The 22491-nt window shown below is 34.1% G+C and overlaps 1 protein-coding gene across 11 annotated transcripts in view; it reads right to left on the reverse strand.

The window, feature by feature from the left end:
• Positions 1-22491, reverse strand: part of LOC138325529 (band 4.1-like protein 3) — a 130717-nt gene that overhangs the window by 45414 nt on the left and 62812 nt on the right. Inside the window, exon 1 of one of the 11 annotated variants that reach the window (XM_069271269.1) lies at positions 13735-13879. The exons of the other annotated variants lie outside the window; for them this stretch is intronic. The gene's annotated coding sequence lies outside the window, so the exon portion shown is untranslated. Of the gene's footprint in view, positions 1-13734; positions 13880-22491 lie in introns of those variants that run through there. 11 annotated transcript variants of the gene reach the window in all.

Genomic DNA, 22491 nt, shown 5'->3' on the forward strand with positions numbered 1-22491 from the left:
CATCCGTATGAACTTGACCTTTCATGAATGTACATAACCATCCCTATATATGATCCTATGCCTTCAATATCTATGTGATCCATGAATGTCCTTAGTCCTTATAATAAAGTTTGACATTTGACAGCTCTATTCAACCCTAAACCTTATGACCCTTGACCTTCTATTGGTTTAGTATCCATGTATTCCTTGACCTTCCATGATTCAATGATTTATGTAACCTTTGACTTCCAATAGCTTTATCATCCTTGCCATCCTTTACATTCCACAGTTCTACTATCTGTAACCCTTATGTATAATTCTACTATCCTTGTAACCTTTGACCTTTCCATATTTACTATCCATATATGCAATCCTTGAACTTCCTTGGCTCTACCATCCCTGTCACCTGTGACCTTCAATCATTTAATGCATCTCTGTAGATTTTGACCTTCTACTTTTGACCTTGTTTCCAAAAGGACATTCACTTTTCATGATATATTCAGTTGTACCTTCCATAGAAACACTCTGATTCTTGCTACATTTAAACCCCATTTATCCCTAACTCAGCAACTGTAATTTACATGACAGTGTGGAAGCCATCTGGCAGGTCTATTTATCTGCCCTAAAAGGCCCTTAACTGCATAGTGATAAGTGGACATAGAGGTCGCAATAATCATCATGTAAATTCTCCCATAACAGCCTTGACAGTCCATATGCTTTCTCTCTCAATCTATAACCGGATAGAGAAGATCCTAATCCACACAAAGTTTGGTGACATTTCCCCAAACTCTGTAGCTTCTATTAAGGCTTAATTTTAGAGCTATTAAATCTCTCCAAGCTCTCTAAATTGTCATTTCGATTTATATCATGGATTAAGGCATTTCAGTGTCTGTATTTGTTTTTATAGGGTCATATAAGTCGGTAAACCAGAATTACCGTATTTAAAAGTATGGTCTCTAGTGGTGAAGTTTACCAATTTGTTCACTGACCATTATCAAACTAAAGAATTATACACCATACATATTACCATTTGTCAGCATTATGTTTCCTCAGGCAGAATTAAAGGGAGCCAAAAAATGACCCAATTTCTCCAATAAATAGCCTAAGAGACAACACAACATCTGGATTTGAAGGTTTCAATCCATAGTTAATGTTAAAGGGTCTTGAGTCACATGTGGTCTTATGGGTATAGCCTAACACCCAATACATAATCTATAACAGCTCACAGTATAATTATACATATCGGGTTCAGTATAATGATGGGAAATACAATTTCTGGTTGACAAAATGGTGGCCACAGCATTTGTGGGATCAAACTGATGCTTTACATGATGGTTACCAAGGTAACAGCCCCAACAAGGTGATAAATCTTAAAAAGAAATCTTTTGAACGAAAAAAAAATGTCTCAAATACAATTGAACTTACATTACTGTAGATATCAAAATGAACCATTGGGCTTAAAGAAATTAAAGAAATAAAGCATTGAATTATAAGGTATTGTTAATTCAATAAATTTTATCAAATTTGTATCCTAAAATGGTCATAATGAAGTTGTCTAGAAAGGTGAAGGTCAAAGATGTCATTTGTCATCGATCATAAAGGTGAAGGTCAGATGGTTATATCATTCGTCACCATGGCAACACCTCAAGTGTGAGCGTTGCACTTCCTTGACATCACAGCCCTAGGGTGACAAACACTTCCTATATATATTACATACAGAAGTCAGGAAACCAACCGACCGTCACAACAAAAATGATCTTAGTATATCAGTGACAAGGAAAAAACAGCTGTTCTGTCGACATTTTTTTCTGACTGATTAAAAAATCATGATGTTGTGATGGGGGCATTGAATCCATACATTTGGTCTATAGCATTGACTATGGTATAGATCTGGGTTCAGAATTTGATAGACTTGCAATCTGGATTTTCTGTGAAATACACTGTAATGTTTCTTTCTTACGGATTATATAATAATGATGATAACAGACATATGTCTGGCAGCAATATTCCTTTATTAATTTTAATTCATGAGAGTTTTGCACCCTTTAGCGCCCCTAATTCTGTTGTCTATAATATGATTTTGCTTTGTTTCCAATTCTTTTTGTAGTGAAATAGATTTGATTTATTTTCTATTCCATAAATCACTTGAATGCTTGCATGATACAACACATTATCAAATGGCTTTTCTGCACTATAGTGAAACTGCATGCATCCAATGTAAGCAGATATATACAATGGATACACTTGCACAAGCAATGATGGCTATGAATTTGTGTGGCAATAAGTCTGAATGCATCGCTGATAATAACATATTTGTGTGCTTTACTCTAAAACAATAAATATTTAATTACTAAGATGTTGTTAAGAAGAATGAAATTTACAGTTTGACTAACTAAGCCAGCTGAATAATGGGACAAGCTTCGTATTAATAAGCCTGTTTTTCCTGGTTTTATTGGATAATTAAAACATACAACATCCTGGAGACCTCACAAAAGTATTTTTTTCTGTCGCCATTAATACTTTTTGTGACAACATTAACTGTACAAACTGTAGTGTTGCCCTGGGACATGAGAAATATGGATTATTTGTGATGTCACACGCCAACTGATAATTGAAGATGACAGCGAGATTGATTGTGATTATCTGCGTTATGAGTTTTCGTATTTGTTTCATTAATGCGAACAGACTACAGTAAAATCACTGTCACTTTTATGGGCGCCTGTTAATAAAACTCAATAGTTACTATACCCAATAGGATAGCTAAAGAAATAGACACTCTCATTCCTCGACAACATATCTGATACAGATGAAACATGTCATATAGCGACCACCTCTGTATAAAGACCACCTGTTTAATAAGACCATTCTGCTCTGGTCCAAAATATTTGTGTGTATTCAAATAAAGCAAACTTGATAGTAGAAGCTTTTAATTAGCACAGTCTCCATCAAGTTAAAATGGCCTCCAGATGATGAAAAAGTCTTTTAAGCCAATCACAGATGATGTTTCAAAACTAAAGAAATTTTTTATTCGCTAAGCAAACAATGATAGTTCTTGGTGATCCTGGAGCAAGGTTTACCTCTGTTTTTGAAATATTTTGACATTTTTTATCATCACAACTGAACTTCAGTACATAATATCAGAGGTGAAAAAATGTGTGCAAGATTATGATCCTTCAGGTTTTACTTGACACTTGATAACATTTGAAAATTGTCGCACTAGCAGAAATAAATCACACAATCTACAACGTCGCCTGATAAAATTTGAAAATTATTACCGACAGAAACAAATAAATTGCACAATCTTCAACAAGCATACCTAATATGCTTATCACGGCCCTCCCACACAAAAACAAAGAACTCTTAAGTAACACAACTGACATGTAGAGGTTCAGTAACATAACTGACAGGTAATCAATATCATTTCCTAAACAATACTGGTATTTTCTTTTTATTTAAATGCACCAAGAAGTAGGTAAGCTTTACATTACTTTTTCTTCTATTCATTTGTTTTTTCTGTCACTTTTTTTTGATGAACGATTGAAAAGATAAGACTAATTGTGTATAAATCAAATCTGTGTTTTCCATCACGAACATGTGCCCCCTAGGTAGACTAGAGTTATACTCATTGTCAACCCATGGGTGGTGCTTGGTATCAAAATACACATATTTCTTCCTCATTTGTGATTTAAACAAAAGTCTAGCATTTAGGAACTTGGAATCTGAATTCCATAGGAAGGAATACTATTTTCTTCTGTATTTGAGTTTGAAGATGAAATATAACAAACACATGCCATAAATAGAGAGAATCTTTCTTCATTCCATTCATGACAAAAACTTAAATTTTCAAAAGGAAAATCAAAGATCAAAATTAACTTTTTTACGAGTACGTGTTGGTAGTTTTCCTCAAAATGTATCAGAATGAAGGTGCGGCTTTATTACTTTAGGAATGAAAGGTAGCAATGATTTAAGGAATGAAAGGTATACGTACCAATGATTCATATTGTGTATCATTATAATGTAATCATCATGACTCGTCATCATCAATCATCAATTAAATTATCTCCGAGTTTAACACACCAGGTTAGGTCTGTACTTAAATCAAAACACAGCTGTAACAATTACTAATTGTGGTTTAACGAAAAATGTTGATCTATTTTTAGAAACATTTACAGAATTCAAAATGTGGGCGGTTTGATAACGGCTAGCACACTCACAATGTAAAACTATAAATGTCATTCTTCAAGATAAAGTGTGCGTAATCATTCAAATATGTTATCTACAACAACATACCTTGCAAACTTCACATATATTTTAAGGGCAAGATAGTCTCCATTTCTCAAGGGCCATATAATAATATTTTTTTTTAAAAAGTGTTTTTGGCATTTTTGCATTTATAAGAATTAGCTACCCAACTCTGTAATGGCAATAGGTATGTCTATAATGTCATAATATTTACTTTGCATTGTAGATAAATACTGGTACAGCATTAATACTTCATTTTGTGATAAACTATCAAATTGGTACACATGTACTAGTATTTAAAGGTCATGGTTCGATTCCTCTGGTCTGGCTGATACTGTACATGGTTTAATTCCTGGCCAGGCTGCTGTATTTTCTTCTCTATAGTATGATACATATCCATGTGTGCAACCACTCGGAATTTCCACAACCACTACTTTGACCAGAAGAATGTTTACAATTCACAAACCTAAATAATATTTGTTGTTTATGTTGTTTGTTTACAGTGATATAAGGTAATAGGATGATTTACCATGACAAATATATGACATTTGAGGTGAGCGATGGACCGTGAAAGTTTAAGGGTTCCCTGTCTGGGGTCACTAAAGATGACACAGACAATTACAGGTGTAGTATGAATTATTTATACAGGTAAGTGTGGGAAACGAATCACTATCCCAATACACACTATTGTTGTCTAATACACAGATTTACATGTGTGTCTGGGTATTTATATGGCGAGGAGATAATTATACTTATCTAGGATATATATCTCTATTATCACCTGATAATGTTGTCAGTATTCCACAATAGACTAAGTATATGTGGTATTCTTGTGTGAAGCGAAATTCAGGGGAGATAATCGAAAGGTGAGAAAAAGTAAAGAAATCAATTTTCAAAGATAGCAAAATTCAAGGGAGATAATCTGCAAGTGAAAAAGGCTAAGTGATCAATTACGTATCAAGGGAGATAATCTGAAGGTGAGAAAAAGCTAAGGAATCTAATGATAGCCTTATTCAGGGTAGATAATCTGAAGGTGGAATCTATTATTACTCATATAATGTGAAATAGAAATTAGTTATTTATCAACAAATTTTATTGCTTTAGTCTTGTTAACCAGTTCAGTAGTAGCAAATTGGTTGAAGTGTCCAAACATTCTACCACTGCAATAGCACTCCACTTCTGGGTTGTGAGTGTGACACCAACTGGCCATACGTGGTTGTTTATTCTCCACATAATATGGTTTTCCTCCTCCTGCAAACATTGCTGATCAGCCAAAATAAAGTTTACCGAAGTGACTTTAATATGCACATAATACTATATCAAATTGTTTACATCAGAAGGGAATTTTCATAGATTTTAAAATAAAAAGTGATTTTCTTTGATAAATTCCTTATAATAACAGAATTGTGAAGTTAATATGGTGTACCTGAAAAGATTAGGTATAATTTAGTAGTGATGAAATGTAAGAATCAACTTTAAACCAGATAGCACACATCTATGTGTCAGGGTTATTGGGCAATATATTGAGTTTCACACTCCCCACATCTAAAGTTTAATGGTAAAACTGGTTTTGTACCCCCCTATGCGACATAATGAATCTTCGTTTCACCGCCATCAAAAGATCTTTAGAAAAAGACCCCCATCTGTATTACTGAACTTGAGTTACAGATTTTAACACCACACGAAACGTATACATAATCCCACTCCATTTTTTCTATTACACAGATAAAGAAGAACTCCGTGGATCCAGCTATGTAGAACAGAAGTTGAAAGGGATTTGTGTATCATTTTGGACGCACACACCATGAAACTTTTCTGTATCTCCTAAAGTTTATTTGATGATAAATGTCACGTTTGCAATCTTGACGAGAAACCACACATATGTATGTAGAATTATTATCTGGAAATATGTATATTCTAACACGATACAAGCCATCACCCAAGTTTCATTGATATACCTCGGTGAAAAATGGCAAAAATAATAGAAAGTTTTTCTGAATTGTGAAATACAAACTTATTGATCTCATCATTTCTTTCTGGAATACAATAATTGTAACCTTGATCTTTATCAGCTGTCAAATTCCTTGAAACTTTGATGTTGTATAGATTTGATGAGATCATTCCTAAAAATGTGACCTTAACATTGTTACAGTCATGAATTGCAGTGTGACCATGACCTTGATACAGTTTTGAATAAACCTTATGCAATTTGCAGATATGCCTTTCATTTTACTTTCTACAGACTATACATAGTCACAATTCACTTTTGCTCATCTTAAATAATGACTGAATTCTTAGCTCTTGCATCAACAAGCACAATATAAACTGATATTTTACACTAAAATTGTTGATGAAAGTTTTGAGTATCCAATTTAACAAGTACAGGTGAGCTGACAGGAAGCCTCTTGTTTGATTCAATCAACATTCTCAGTATTTTTTTCTCCAGCTCTTTTCATAATGCAACCCTACCCATGAAAAGGAGGAAATTCGTCGTGCTAAGGTGATTTTAATTGAGCTATATCTGTGAACCGTTTAAGACACAATGACCCTGGAGAAGAATGGCGGTGACCTTGTAGTTGTAAACATCGGGGAATAGTGTACACTGATCTGTGTAATGAAGAAAAAACACCCGCTACCCACCACACATGTTCTCACCAGCGTCTTTGCCACTGACACCACCGCCAACACTACCCTTGGCATCTTGGCGTCAGGTGTCAAATAATTGTAACCCCCGCCAGGGTGACATTTACATTTCCATTGCCTAAGTCAGGTCCCAGGGTAGGTTAATTTGCTATTCAATTTCATCAACCATATAGACCTCTATTTACACAATACAAAATTTAGAAATTCTTTTTCTGATTTTGATCAAGATTAAAAATCTGAAATGAAATCTTAACAGCTGGATTATCATAATGTGACAAATCGTAAATGGTCATGGGATGGATTTGCATAGAAATAAAGTACTTTGAAATCTATCAAATTGTAAGTGTTCTAGAACTTTTTGCATTTTGTAAATATCAAAGAACAGAAAATGGCAGATTTGAAATCAATTTACTGAGGTGACTATAAAATTGCTTGAGGTTGCAAGAAAAGTGCTCTAAAAACATTTGCAGAAATCTTTTTATGAAGAGGAAATAGAAGATATGAGCTGAAATCAATAAAACTCTTGAAGACATGGGTGACATAATAAATCACGTAATATCAGTGACACTGCAAACGTAGCAACAAAAAGCACCCGGATATCCCAGTTCTCCATTACCGACCATTACCCTATATGGTAAGATTAGGTGGGTAACACCTGTACTAGAAAACCTCGCACATCAAACACTATTACCTGTGTTTAAGACGGTTTGTGTAAACCCCATACATTGGTAATAACTAATTTATCATTACCTGTTCGTGTACAGGTATTGTGTGGACTGAGATAGCTCTGTGAGTCAGTGTCTAGATAGTGTAAATACTGACGCATTGTTAGGTTATGTCAGAACACCGTCTTCTACAGGTAGTGTGTCCTGATCCTCGACGTCTTCACCCTGGTATCCCGGACCTTTCGTTATCGGTCATGTATGCCGTCATCAACAATTGAATCACAACAATAGAATTTCCTTTTGAGCTCGTTACCTAACGAATGTCCCTTACTGCACCTCTGTCTTTCTCTTTCCATACCAGACAGGAAATACCACTTAATGGTATTACCTATTTGTATAAAACCACACTGTTTACTTTCTCTTTCATATAAGAAGATTATGAAGAGACATTTTGATGACATGAGAGTATATATTAATAGATTGAATTTGCTGAAATTTTACAGATATCGTAATCTGAAGCTTCAGCGAAAAACCATTCAGCAAAGCTTGTGCTGTATTCGATGGAGATTTTTGAATTTGGTTAGACAAGAAATCTAAATAAAATAGTATTTCAATTTGTGCAAAAGGATAGTGAAACTTTGTTAAAATAACATTCGATGTGGTATGAAGGGATCAAAATAGCATGTAGTCTAAAATATCAATAATCTCAAATCTGCAATTAAATTAGAGGTTGATGGACAGAGTATCGTTAAGTATAAAACACAAAATGCAAAATTATGTAACGAAAGCTTAAAACAGAGACAGAACCAGCACGTATATATAGCATTATAGGAATAGCATTGTAGATACATGTACACCATATTGATTCAACACGGCTAGACACTTGTGTTTAATTATTCACTGCTTACACGACTATTCTGCGGAAAATCTGGTCTCCGTCGTAAGAAGCACAAAACATTGAACAGCAGACATGCTTATTAGGTCATAATGAATGATTTTTTATGATAATTTTTGTTTGAACTTGACATAACCGCAACCCAAACAGTTCCAAGTTTATTATTGTTCGGCTTACCCAAATCGATATTAGAAATATAGGTAAAACTCGCCTATAGCTACTAACTGCAGCTTGGGCGTACTATTGATTAACGACAGTGTATACCTGTACATCGGCTCATTTGTCTGTTGTACTAGATATTTTACAGAATGTAGATATTTTTTATGCTCTACTATCATCTATTTCAAATCATTGCGAAACAGGACTTTCCTGATTAAATTTCATTCAGTGAATATCGTGAAATCTTCCAGGAGTGGATGGTTTTGAAATGGGCAAATGACATAAGGGTTATACGAGTACAACTACTTTCTACATAAGTTAATGGATATCACCTTGCCATTCAACTCACATCAAGAACTTCATCAAAGCAGTTGATCACAGATCAAAGTAAATGTTCCAGCACATTGAGGACTCTTTATCAAACTTTGAGCGTAACTTTGGTTGCATACATATATTATATGCAGCAGAAATTCCTATACATCTGTATAGATGATCTTATAACTAAATAATTTGCCACTGTCAACTATAGGGATATAAATAGATTATCTCCCCTTTGAAGAGACCAAACTTATACATCTCAATTCTACATTTTATATTCCAGCTGCCTATTGACAGGACAGTCTAAAAGACATCAGGACATTTTGTGACAGGACATTGAATTCTAATGGTAATTGGCTACACATGGAATATAGTGCCCGTATCTCAGCACCATTTATAATTGGTACGACATTGAATGTGAATCTATTGTGATATCACGTACAATTATATCATTTTAACGTTGTGCTGGACCAAAATGTCAAAATGGCATGGTAGGAGAGTGCTTAACTCTTTGACTTTACCACAATTCCATCCCTCAACAATACAGTGGAGCCGTCATAATCCAGACATTGATAGTTCTGGAAAATTTGGCAGTTCAGAAAAATTGTAATCTGGACAGTTTAGGCTTCTGGGATTAATGAAGGTGTCTGGATTATCGAGGGTTCATTGTACTATAAAGAAAAATATTGTCCTCTCAACCAGGCCATAATGATTATACCTGGCTAACAGACTTGGGCAGAGGACACCATTTTCCTGCCATGGAGCTGAATTTGATGTTGATTGTAACACCTATCTAATGTCCTTTTGGAGGTTGCTGACAGAAAATGATGGATGATAATATCCCAGATAATAATGGGTCCATAATGGGTGCCTATTTCACGCCTATCCAGTCTCTGTCAATGCTATCAAAAACTTATATTATCATCACACAGGACAGTAACACCTTATAGCGACATAAACACTCTACTCCATCATTCTATACTTATGAGTCAGTTTAATTCGGGAATAGAGATTTTGGTACCAGTAGCATCCGTTTTGGTCACAATAAATAACTACCAGGTATATACGATATACAGTAAAACCTGCCTTATTGACCTCCTCTTTATAAAGACCACCTGCATATCAAGACCACATTCTTAGAGTCCCAAATGGCCTTTAATAACACAATTTGACCTATGTATATAGACCACTTGGCTATGGAGACCAACTCTCTTGTCCCTTGTGTGGTCTTTATAGACAAGTTTAAATATTATAGAAAATTTTGTTTTGATGTTAACTAGGTGATAAAAGAAAATAAAATACTTTTGCTACAGTACATACATTCATGTCATTACCTACTTAGCTTGTCTTGGCAATAGTAATTTGATCAGTATCTTTAACATGGACTAAAACCGTCAAAATCTAAAACCGTTAATCTTGATAAGTCTATAGATATGGGTTTGAATAGTCCATATTGTCAAACAAAAATAAATGTTTTCTATTTTGAAAGTGTGAGTCATTTCAACAGATTCAAATTTTCAAAGTCACATGACATTATTATAAATAACCCTGTTATCAGTAGGCCTTACCATAGTCTGAAGGGTTAGTCAATACAACTGTTATCCCAGGTAGCTATCACATTTGCATTTCTGCCATTTGTAATCAATGGCATTTATGGCTGCACGTTTTATCAAAGCCCTTGACATGGACATTTTTCAAGTAAAAAACCAACATAGAAATTGACATATTAGTAAATTAGCATATGAGAAAACGAATCTCATGCAAAAATAAATAAAAGATTAAACATTTTATGGGAAAGGTATGAAAATGATTGAAGAAGCCATTGAAGGCATTGAATAATAGTCAGTGACTCTATATGACTCGATCAAGAAACCATGTTAAATGTGTTTTCCAGCATCAGAAATTCAAATTTCAAATATGAAGAATTGACATCATTTGACATATCTGGCAATCCATTATGTATTTAATTTATTGCGAATACAACATATGTACCATATCATTGCTCAAAAGAGTCTGCTTTGAGAAGAATTCGTGATATTTTAAACCTTGCAACCTTTTCGTTTTTGTATTGTTTTTTTCTCAATGTATTCATGAATTCAGACTATAAACTGAATTTTGAAGTTACAAAAGGAACAAAAAAGTATGTAATCTATGAATGAGTTATCAGGATAGTACTGATGACATTCCATTGTAATAAGATGCTCGAACAATACAGAAACTCGCCAAAGCATTCCGACTTGCTCTTCACCCATACAGCTATGTTATATATATAATATATACAAATGAAAATGACATCTGTATATATTATATACCTTGGAGTAGATGATAGGATCTGCTCAAGCTAAATTACACATCCAATATACCTAAAGTACATACAGTCTGCTCTCAATGTAACAGGCTGTTTATACAACCTCTCTATTCTGCTGAGCTGGTGATATTTTATAACACTATTCAGCCAGGGTCAGCTTATAATGTCTATGACTCCAGGGGCTCTAACCATAAGATTTAAAACCTGGGAAATGCACAGAGATTATCCTACATATAATTGTAAGAGTTTTAGCAAGGTATAAGTACATCTATTTAGGGTAAAGTACTAGTTTATATATTCGCACTACTGGAGTGCTGCAGGGCTCCTTGCTTTTGACACCTGTTTTGGTGAATATCTTGAATAAACATTTTTGTTTATAGGTATAATACAAGGCTATTTAAATTAGTGGAGGAATTTGTTTACAAATGAACACAATATACAGAGAACAACACACGTGTGTGGAGTCCATTATTTCTGCTCTGTGCAGATGATTTAATCTTACATATACAATTTTACACATGGGTCGATAGCTCATCTGTTACATCCCCTATCAGCTACAATCAGTTTTACATTCCAGAAATATTTATCACATATATACCAGAAGAAACTCTTATAAGCTCTAACTGGTGGGTATAGACTGGCCTCTTGGCAAAAGAACATGTGAAACTATAGATAAAATTACACCCAATTTAATATTTTAAAACTAAGGGGAGATAGTTCACATGCAAATTGAGTTTTGCAATTTCTACAAAATTCTTTTTAAAGAGCTGATAAAATTATAAGCCAGAGTATCTCCTGGAACTATCAATAGGTGGTCAGTACCTGGTTACTGCTCCACATGTATTGTAACACTGTTTATATTCACGAGTGCGTTTAAAACAAGGTATACTCCCTTAAATGATTTTGAGTTTTAAATGTTGATTCAGTTCATTTTAAATCAAAAGCACATCATTCCAATTAGCTCCATGAAATACGTCATCGATGCATGGTAGCCTTGTTATTCATCCTGTTACTAATTGGTACTATCGACAAAACTACTCGTCACAACATACCTACAGCACTACAATGGAGGAAATGTCACGTCCACCAAAACACAAGTCATACAGATATTGGTGCTTTATAGACATTATCACCATGGATAGTGTTTGGTTGTGTTAAGTATCGAAATCAATGTTTCTGTACAAAATTAACAAAGATATACAGAAAATATTAAAGAAAATTATTTTTGAATTCATTATTGATATTAAAAAACATTTAGTAAGATTACTTACTTATCCCTTTTTATGATACATTGCATTACGATGCTGTTCACCCAATCTGTTGATTTAATTCTTTTTCATTTCATTTACCCCTGAAATTTCATAATGGACTGGTCTAGTCTTTGATTTAGAAGAGTTCAAATGTGTTGTTAGGGGTAAATGAGATAATTATCCTATTTCATAATATGTTGCAAAAATGTTTTCACACAATTTGCTAATTCCTCTTTCAACACATCAAGCTAAGATCAATTTACAATGATATATCATAGCCTGAATTCTCCCTGATCATCAACCTTTTCTGAGAGCACCGTAATTGAGCAATAGTGAATGTATCCTTGTATTAGCCTGGACAGCTATTGCTCTACAGCTATAAATGTTGTTGTACGTTAGTATTACTATTGTTTATTATAGTACTTATAGCCCACCTAATCTTAAACACAAGTATTAAAAGCTAGGCTGATCCTCTGTACAAATATGCCACCTAATTTCCTGCAGACAGGGACAACATATAATGTGAATCCAGCTATTCACTATAGACATTACAGTGAAGTTATCAGTCAATTATAAGTTTACATTGTTTGTATTATAAAATGATCATTTTTTCTTGAAAATATCAGGAAAATATTTGAAAGGGATATTCATTACACATCTTAGCATCTTAACAAACAGTATTATAATTTACAACTACCCAGTAGATGCTGTAGACTTTCTCTGGACTGCATTAGATTTTGAACTTTCCATTACTCAAAGAAACATATATTGAAAAATTTGACATCTATTATTGATTTGCCTTTTTTCTGTTAAACCATTTATTTGTTACGTCATATCTAAGTTTATCACTTTACAGAATACATGTTCTTCATTAGTTGACTATTTTTTATAATTCTCCAAAAAAAATCAAATAAATTCATCAAGAATACAAGTGTATGAATTTATACTAATGAAATGATTCAGCTTAAAGCTAATAATGAAAGTTGCTTTAAATGAGCATAACCTGAGTTTTTACATTCAGAATGTTGTGTTCTAGCTAGCTTGCAAGGCCACTATGAGATGGTACTGGGTGCATCCCTATATTAACCTCACACACAGTGGCTGAAACACCCCCACTAATATTCCATAGCTGTGCACAATGACATGTACTCTAACAGTACACAGAAGGCAAACACTTTCTGTGTAATCCATATCAAAGTTACCTCAATTGCAGAAAAGGATTTTCAAAAGTTTTCTCCTATAGTAGCATTACAATAACATAATATTTCCACCTACCAAGGGTAAGATGAGGGCTCACTTCCTCCATGTAGGGTGGGGCCAGTTACACACACAGTAAAATATTCCTCACACCACTACAGAACTCCAGCTACACACAGTGGGGACTAGGGGATGTTGTTGTCTTGCCCTCCTACTGCCTGTATGATGTAGCACTTGATGGACAGCTGTCCCAGATCCAATGATGGATTTAGATACCACTTACTCAGTGCACTGGGATCTACATCCTACACAGACCAGTCAGCTTAATGAGAAATTAATTACATTCCGTACAGGCATGTAATAAAGGTTCTATTGTTGAAGTTTGATTTTAAAGAGGATTCATGCATGAAATTAGCAAATTCATTCCAAACTGCAGTAAATATGTTTTTAAAAAGTTTTGTTAAGGATCTTTTGGATGGACAGAAAAAAAAGCTGATGGAAACATTTTGTGACTGATCATCAAACAGATTCCAAAATGTAAACACATTTCCTGACAATAATTACATGGTGATAGAGAGTTACCTCCCTTGTTCTCCATGCGTTAAATAGGTTCTAATAGGTCTTGTCTTATATCATATTATGATGGATCTTGACACTCGAAAAGATAAATCACCATTTCCTGTATTGTTATGAGTAATTTGATAATGGTATATATAATAATTAATTTGATTATGGGAATTTTTCTTTGCATGAAGTCAAATTAACACAACTTGTTGAAAAGTTTTTTCTGCATTATTGTAACCACACATCTTTTATAGGAACTAAAGTATCCAAATATTATTAAATTTTTTTATCATGAATGCACACCATCATTAAATGTGGTGGCTTGTACATTTTATTGCTTTTAAAATTCTGTTAACGCACATGATAGAACAACAACTTGGTAGTAAACAGTTTCTGAAAAATAAGGTACACTCATGGGAAAGTGAATATTGACACAGCCATACCACCACAAAGATAGTACACAAAGGAAGAGTAAGGATATTGGATTCTCAAGGTCACACATGTAAATCGTCACTAGGGACCTACATGGCATTATAGTCCGTGTTTATTGTACCACAGCATCCTGACATCATACAAGGTGCTTCTATTGAACCATGACAATATATTCTGGGACCATAGTAGCTATGACAATTTTCAATCACTTTTTGTTCATTATTTATCTCTATTGAAGTATAATACATCATAAACTGACCAAGGTTTTACAAAAATTGCCACTTACAACTCACCACCCTAAAGTCTCCAGAATATCAAAATACTACTTTTTATATTCTTTCGGTGCTTGAACAAAAATATTTTCATCACTTACTATTAAGTCAACCAAATGTGTATACATCTGTATATTACAGAATGATTATATCATCAATATGTCTTTCAACTTTTGTGATAAAAAATATTTCCATAATCTTTAATCCAATTAAGGTTGGAGGACAGAATTTTTTCCAAGTCCATTCAAAGGAAATATGTTTGTAGTTATTGACAGATTTAAACCCTTTTTATTGATAAAAATCAAATCAATTCTTTTTGTAGTAAACATCCGGCCAACATAAACTAAATTATCCAGAGCCGAAATTGTCACTCCCACCATGCCTCCTTAAGGATGAATTTGAAATCGCTGAAGCATGAACTTAGACTCTTTAAAAGGCAATAAGAAATAATCCCTAGACTGCCTCAATTGATCAAAGTTAAACTTAATAGCAATCTTTTTCTGAACCTAGGGATGTTTAAAACTTTTAAAGTTGCAGTGAATTTAGATAATTGCAAAAGCACTTAGCATTACACTACCTAAAACATCAAAACCATATTTTGTGGATGAAAAATAACCTCCATCTATGGTAAATACACCTTACCTATCAACAAGCTGTCTTCCTCACTTTCACATAATCACTATGTCAGTAAGAAAATCAGATTCACAAAATAACAACCCCCTGCCACCTCCCTCAAACAAAAAACATAATTTTTATCTATTTACTTTGATATAAATATGAAAATTGCAGGAAAAGGGAAAATATAAAATGCATAATGTGAAAATACTTATTTTGAGGTAAATAACATTTTAGTGCAAATTGATAATGAATAAGTTGTGCTTATAAAGGATTCCTGCATTCACAGCTATTATATATAATCAGCACATTAATATTTCAGCACAAAGTTTCTGGTGCATGTCGGTGCAAGTGTGCTACAATAGTTATGTTTACATTATATATATTCTTTATTTATACCCTCAGCAAACAATCTTAAGCTTTTGTGAACCATAATCAATTACACCAAATCATCTTTGTCTGATCAGTAGCACTCATTATCATGTTCACACTGTAATAGATCATTAAAGCTCCTGCCACGACCTAGATTAGTCCTGCCTAATCTTGGTCTCACAATCTCTTAACAACATCATGCAAGACTTACAAAGCGCCCAAGCATTTCGAGGACAAGAGCTAATCAGAGAGTACAACACAGAACCTATACATAGTACCTCGATAATAGGAAGATGTGTCGTCCTTTGTTGGGCGGGTATTGTCTGACGAGGCCGCGATGTAAGGATTACCATGATACCCTGTCAGTGACATGTATGGCACTGTCACACGCCTTTGTAATAAGGACACTTCAACAGACAACATCTTGTTAAGCAATCAGCACCTCGTAACTTCTTTTTTTTTTCTTAAGAAAATTAACAAGACATTCTCTGTGCTTCAACACTTGAAAGCTAGACAAAAAAATTGAGTGCATATCACACTTAAAATCAATGGTTTTCATTAAATGCGACACCTGGAAATAGATTGTTAACATCATTGTGATTAAACAAGGAAGTTTAGCACTATATTGTCATGACGAAGATGAAAATAACTTATAGTGCATCTCTAGTGCATACTGCTTTTAAATCAATGTCTTCTATTATACAGCACCTAACGTATTCAACCTAATAAGCGCCCCTCCCCCTTTTCTAGGCTTCAATTTCACTTACTTTGAATTCAATGCAGACTGAAAATATGAAAACTGTGTTAGTTTTTTTACTGATTTCTTTTGAAAAATAATTTTATGAAAGGCTAGTCCAAATTTTTTTCTAACTGCCCCCTTATTTGCTTCAATTTTTTAAGTACCCTGAGTGCTTATTGGGTTGAATAAAGTATATATCTCTTCTATGGATCTCTTTGATGTCTATCTGAAGACAAGAGGAAAAGCAAATTATCCAATGGAGAAATATTAAAGGGATATTGAAGTACAGAAGATTTACACTATGAGTGTGAAATAATATCAACTGATATATTGCTGTTAATGAATTAAAGTTTGAAATAAAGACAAATTATTTTTCTAGTGAATTTCATTTCATTGAAATATCACCAGCTTTCCTATAACTCAGTACACACCTTTACAAATTGACTCCACACCATATTGATTTTATATTGTAGTTACGCTGCACAGTCACCATGCAATGCTCTGGCTTTATTATCAACAATTAAAAAAAGTCAAATTATCTTTGAAATTGTTGCAATGAAAACCGGAGGCCACATTTTATCTTTTATCAACACCAGCCATAATAACACATGCTTTTTGTCAACGAATTAAATGGCAAATTACAGCATGCAACAATATCGAATTGGCTGACAAAATTATCAATTATTTTGATATAAAGTTCCAAATAAAACCGGAATCATTTACGATTCTCATTTTCTTTCTGCAGGCAATTGGCATTTAGAATAAACTTTGAAGTCAAAACAAAAATATTTTACAACCAAAATATTTAATAACAATATTACCAAAGCAATGTTATTATCCATATCATATATCATTGATTTTGTTATATATTAAGGTAACATGTTGCATATGTTGCTAAACTCAAGTATTGACCTACTTAAAATGCTCAGTTTTCCTACTATTTTATACGTCTCAGTCTGTTTGTTAAGTGGGGTTGCAGGGTATCATAGGTAGATTTCTAAGATTATACATGTAGTAATTATGATTTTATTTTTCAATTTTATATTTTTTTGTTCAAGGTGCATTCAAATACAAACTAGCTAACTAGGACACTGAATATATCCTGTACAAGTCAGTTGAATTTTGGAGAGACTTTTAAAAGGTATAATGTTGTTATGTAAAAGTGCCTTCATTCTGGATTCAGATCTATTAAACATCATCATTGCTGTGAGACATGATCTTTCAGACGTTTCATTTCAAAATGTATACATGGTTTATTTTTGTAGAAGTTGTTCTTCTGAAAAGTATAGCTGCAATACTGCTTCCATAGCTCTACTCATAGAATAATGACCAAAGGTATACTGGGCTAAAGAAAGCGTCTAGAGAAATGGAATCGTGTTCTATTTCATTTGACTCTAGTACCATGAAGAAAACACCAATAACCAGAACATCTTTGAGGAGCTCAGGCCACAGCTCTGGGGGATGTTTGCGAGCCGGTCACAGACTCTGGGGGATGTTTAACTACCCAGATCCCCTTCTTATATTGCTGTTTTAATGATTATTGATATCTGCTGATGTATTCCCAGCCCTCAAAATACACCAGCAGCACATGTAGATGTCAGTCAGTCTGTGGACACATGGACAATAAAGACTTGGTTTTTTTAATCAGCTGGACTTAACAGAATGTTAGATACCGATAAAAGGCTGTTCATGATATTCATTGATCTGTGAACATCATTCTGAAGACTGTACACTTTTAAAGTATATGTTTTTGGGAATTTTCTGTGTTAATGTCTTTTCATAGCAGTATTTCTCATCAGATGTTCCTCAAGAGAGAAAATGATGAATTTGCTTCAGAGTGGACCATAGTGGCTATAACCATTTACTGTGACAGTTTTCACTGAACAGTAGGAGAGTACTGTATCAGAACCATATTACAAATGGACACTTAACGCAGTGGTCAATTCAAGATTTTCAAGAATGTTCTCAGATGGTCAGTAAAATGGACCAATTGTCTACTTAAGGACAGTGACTTCCTCAACTCTTAGCATTTGGCATAGACTCCATGATGAATTGCTGGAGATTTTTCTCACCAAAGCTCTCTAGATCCTTAATGTTAGTGGTCGATCTTGACCAGTATTCTTCGGTATTTTTTGCATCATATTGGTTGCTTAGACATCAGAAGGACAGTATGTGACAAAGAATAAAATCAAATGAAAATAGGTGTTTTTACTGAAAACCTGCTGATAATTAGTTATCAGATGTTCGTTATCTTGATCCTGGCCTTATTTGCTTTAAAGATGTCGGCCAAATTACAAGAATCAGAAAGTCTTGACACAAATAAATGATACAGTAATCTGAAAAAGTAAAGAAAAAAAAAGAGACAAATTGCACAACAGGACTGCTTTGGGATTACTGAATGGACACTCCAATCTATGACATTGGGCTACCTGATATTCTAGGTATTAGATAAATAAGACACTATGGGGTGTATTGTGTATATCACACTGTAACAGTGATACCCTAACATAAGAATATACTTCTATAAAGATCACTGCAGGACTATATATTTAACTTAAAATATCTGGGTCATTGACATCTCACATTCCATATTAACTCTGATCATTCCCGAGTTTCTAAAAATCAAAACCAGCAAATCCCTGCCCCACCCCCATCCTACCCCACCCTTGTAATCACAAAGTGAAACATCTCCTCTCCCTACCCACCATCCCATTCTTATATCCTGATACTCTACATTATAAATACCCTACCGTATTCAGTATAGTCACTGTTTACCTTTACAATATACAGGTATATCCCATCCAATTAGGTACAGGTAATGCCGGATTTGAATTGTTATCTACATTGTTATTTTCTATCTGAGTGTATTCTAATCCTGTTTTTATTTTGATAACAAATTAAACAGGTAGACGTATAGAGACACCTGAGCCATCTATCTAATCAGAACAAGCTTAGGATTACCAACATATATAATCTAATATGGTTGTAAAGAAGACACAAGTATGGTTACCAAACATAACGAGAAAACACTCAGGTGAAATCTATTTGAGAAGCCATCTCACCTGTAGTGTAAGGCAGTCTTAATTCACAGATTTTTTTTTAATTTCTCGACTCAATGAATTCAGGTTTCATGTTGACTTGAGCTGAGAAAAGTTATCAGGATTAAAAGCTGTTGTAACATTCCCACGGAAAGGGTTTTCTTCCCCTTACCTTTCCTTATATTGGTTTAATTTAGGTAACATTAATGCTACCTGGGAATCATTTATGGTTACTTGTATGACCTTTGTGAACATACTTTACATATATAATGGCAATAATAAATTTGAGTTAAGGTTTGGTATATAGTCACACACTAATATTTACCTCTCTTTAAAAGTAAACAACATCTATCATCTGCAATAGGAAAGATAAAAAATATAGATAGATAAGCCAGGCACTCAAATCTGGACCTCTGTGCTCTAACATAAATGTTATAAGCCCACCAACATCAATCTACGTTGGGGTCTTTCCTTCAACAATTTTCTTCTCAATGACGTTTTTGAAGCGATTAACCACATGTTTGGGTAATAATTAAGTTATAGTGATTTGTGCCAGGGGTAACAGGAAAGTGACACATAGAACAGACAGACTGGGTCTCAAATCTAGAAATATGGACTTAATTACAGAATCTGGGACTTAACTGCAGAAAATGGGACTTGAACTCAGAAATTAGGACTCAAAGCCAGAAATTCAGAGACTTGAATACAGAATCTGGGACTTTAATACAGAAACTAGAACTCAAATTCAAATACTTTCGGACTAGAATCTCCTAATTATCAATGACACTCTTGTTCGATTGTAACCCAGTGAGATCATCTTGTTGTCATGAAGTCAATGCTTTTGTGATCAACCATCTTAGAAATTTACAACAATAAAAGGGCCTATTGTTGACTTTGGTATAGATACACCAGAAGCCGAAAAACTGTAAATCAAGAAGAGCTCATTTTTCACAAATTTCAATAATTTTTTTAACTGTCTTGAATGACAGTAAGACATCAGCTATAGGCCACAGCACAGCATGGTTAGAAAAATGTCTGTTATTATTGGTCCGGTTCAAATCGATCAAACAATGGGAAACCAGGCATGGTGCTGTTTCCTGTTCTGTGGGTCGTCCACAGATACACGAATGACGGGGACAGTGAACTAAGTGGGTAATTCTAGCTGACACACTTTCTCTCTTTAGTGCCACTCAATCATAGGTACTTCACAGAAATATTCCATTTTTTCCTCGCTTTTTGTGTAAAAAAATCCATGTAATTAATTTCTTGGGTACTATAAAGTGGGTATTCACCCTATAATTAACGTCGACAGAGACATGAAAAATGTCTTTACATCCAGCATATGAAGAGACTGTTGGAAACCTCGATCTATACCCTTAAGCTCATAAACCTCTTTTAGACTTCTGAGAAATCTATTGATGAAAACTATACTGTATTTAAAGAATACAAAAGATATATGAAGATATGAAATTTAATCTGTACGATTTGCTGAAACTTTGAAAAAATGAAATGACTATTCACCAGAATATGAGATAAAAGTGACAAGACTTGATCATTAATTTCATTTCATCCCCCAATTGATGGCATGACAGGAAATAAAGAAACTGTGAGATATTATACATAGACAACAATCGCCGCACACACGCAGGATCGGGAGGCCAGCTCACAGCTTGAATGGCTTTAAGCCTTTATCCTTGTTGTGACATATGGGGTTCTGATATATTGATATTTCTATCTAATATAGTGTGAAGGCCATCACTAATATGCAGCACAAATTACAAACCCCGTGACTCTTTAATCTGAATGAGGAGTAGTAAGGCTGAGGAAATCATCTCCATACTAGAAGCTCCAATCAGGCATTTAATTCAATTATGAACATGTTTATTGTAATGTAACAACTTTGTGCCAGCTCATGTAGAAACTGTATTAAAGCATTCAATATCTTGATTGGTTAGAGAGTATATAGGCACTTCCTGCTTGGGCAGATTGTGATCATTGTGAGCCACAAAATATAATATTTAGATGTAGGGTACAAAAGTATATGATATGTAAAGGGTTAAACTGAAGTTTTGTTGTTGTTTTTCTTTTCATTTTGTTAATGCTGAATCTTCAAATGTTTAGTCTCTATGAAGTTATCTTTAAGCACCTATTCCAGTTATAATTGCAAATCCATATTCTCAAGATCAATTTGACGATTCACACTATTTTTGAACAAAAATTAAACTGGATTTAAGAAATATGTTCATAAGAATTTTTCAATGTCGATTATTAGATCAGTTGTATAGCCCATGCAAATGTCAGACAGATCCTAGAGGCCAAGTTAGGTCTTTGTATTAGAACATTCAATGACAACAGCAATATAATACCAGTAAATGTCAAACAGTCAACTTGTTTGGCTTCAAATCATTTTGAGATTAAATATTGTTTCAGAATCATTTTGCTGGGGCCCCGCTGATCCTTGCTGACCTCAGTGTAACTCCCATCATACACTTTTAAGGGTTGCATTGACAGCTAAATTATCCTCAATCCATGTACACAATTATGTCCCCATTCTAAGTGTCCCCATCATCAGATAGTTGTCCCTGTGCAAAGTCATGTACCCTAGCTTGCTTTTTATGTGTCCACTTAACCTGGTCCCTATACAGAGTTATGTCCCCTTCCTATGTATCCTCTACACTGAGTTATGCCCCCTTTCTATGAGTCCTCATCACCATTGGTTTATCATCTGGGCTCTTTAATAAGTTATGCCCCCTGCCTATGTTTACCCATCATCTGTTGCTACACTGAGTTATGTCCCCTTCAA

Source organism: Argopecten irradians, chromosome 6 (genome assembly GCF_041381155.1).
Source record: "Argopecten irradians isolate NY chromosome 6, Ai_NY, whole genome shotgun sequence".
NCBI lineage: Eukaryota > Metazoa > Mollusca > Bivalvia > Pectinida > Pectinidae > Argopecten > Argopecten irradians.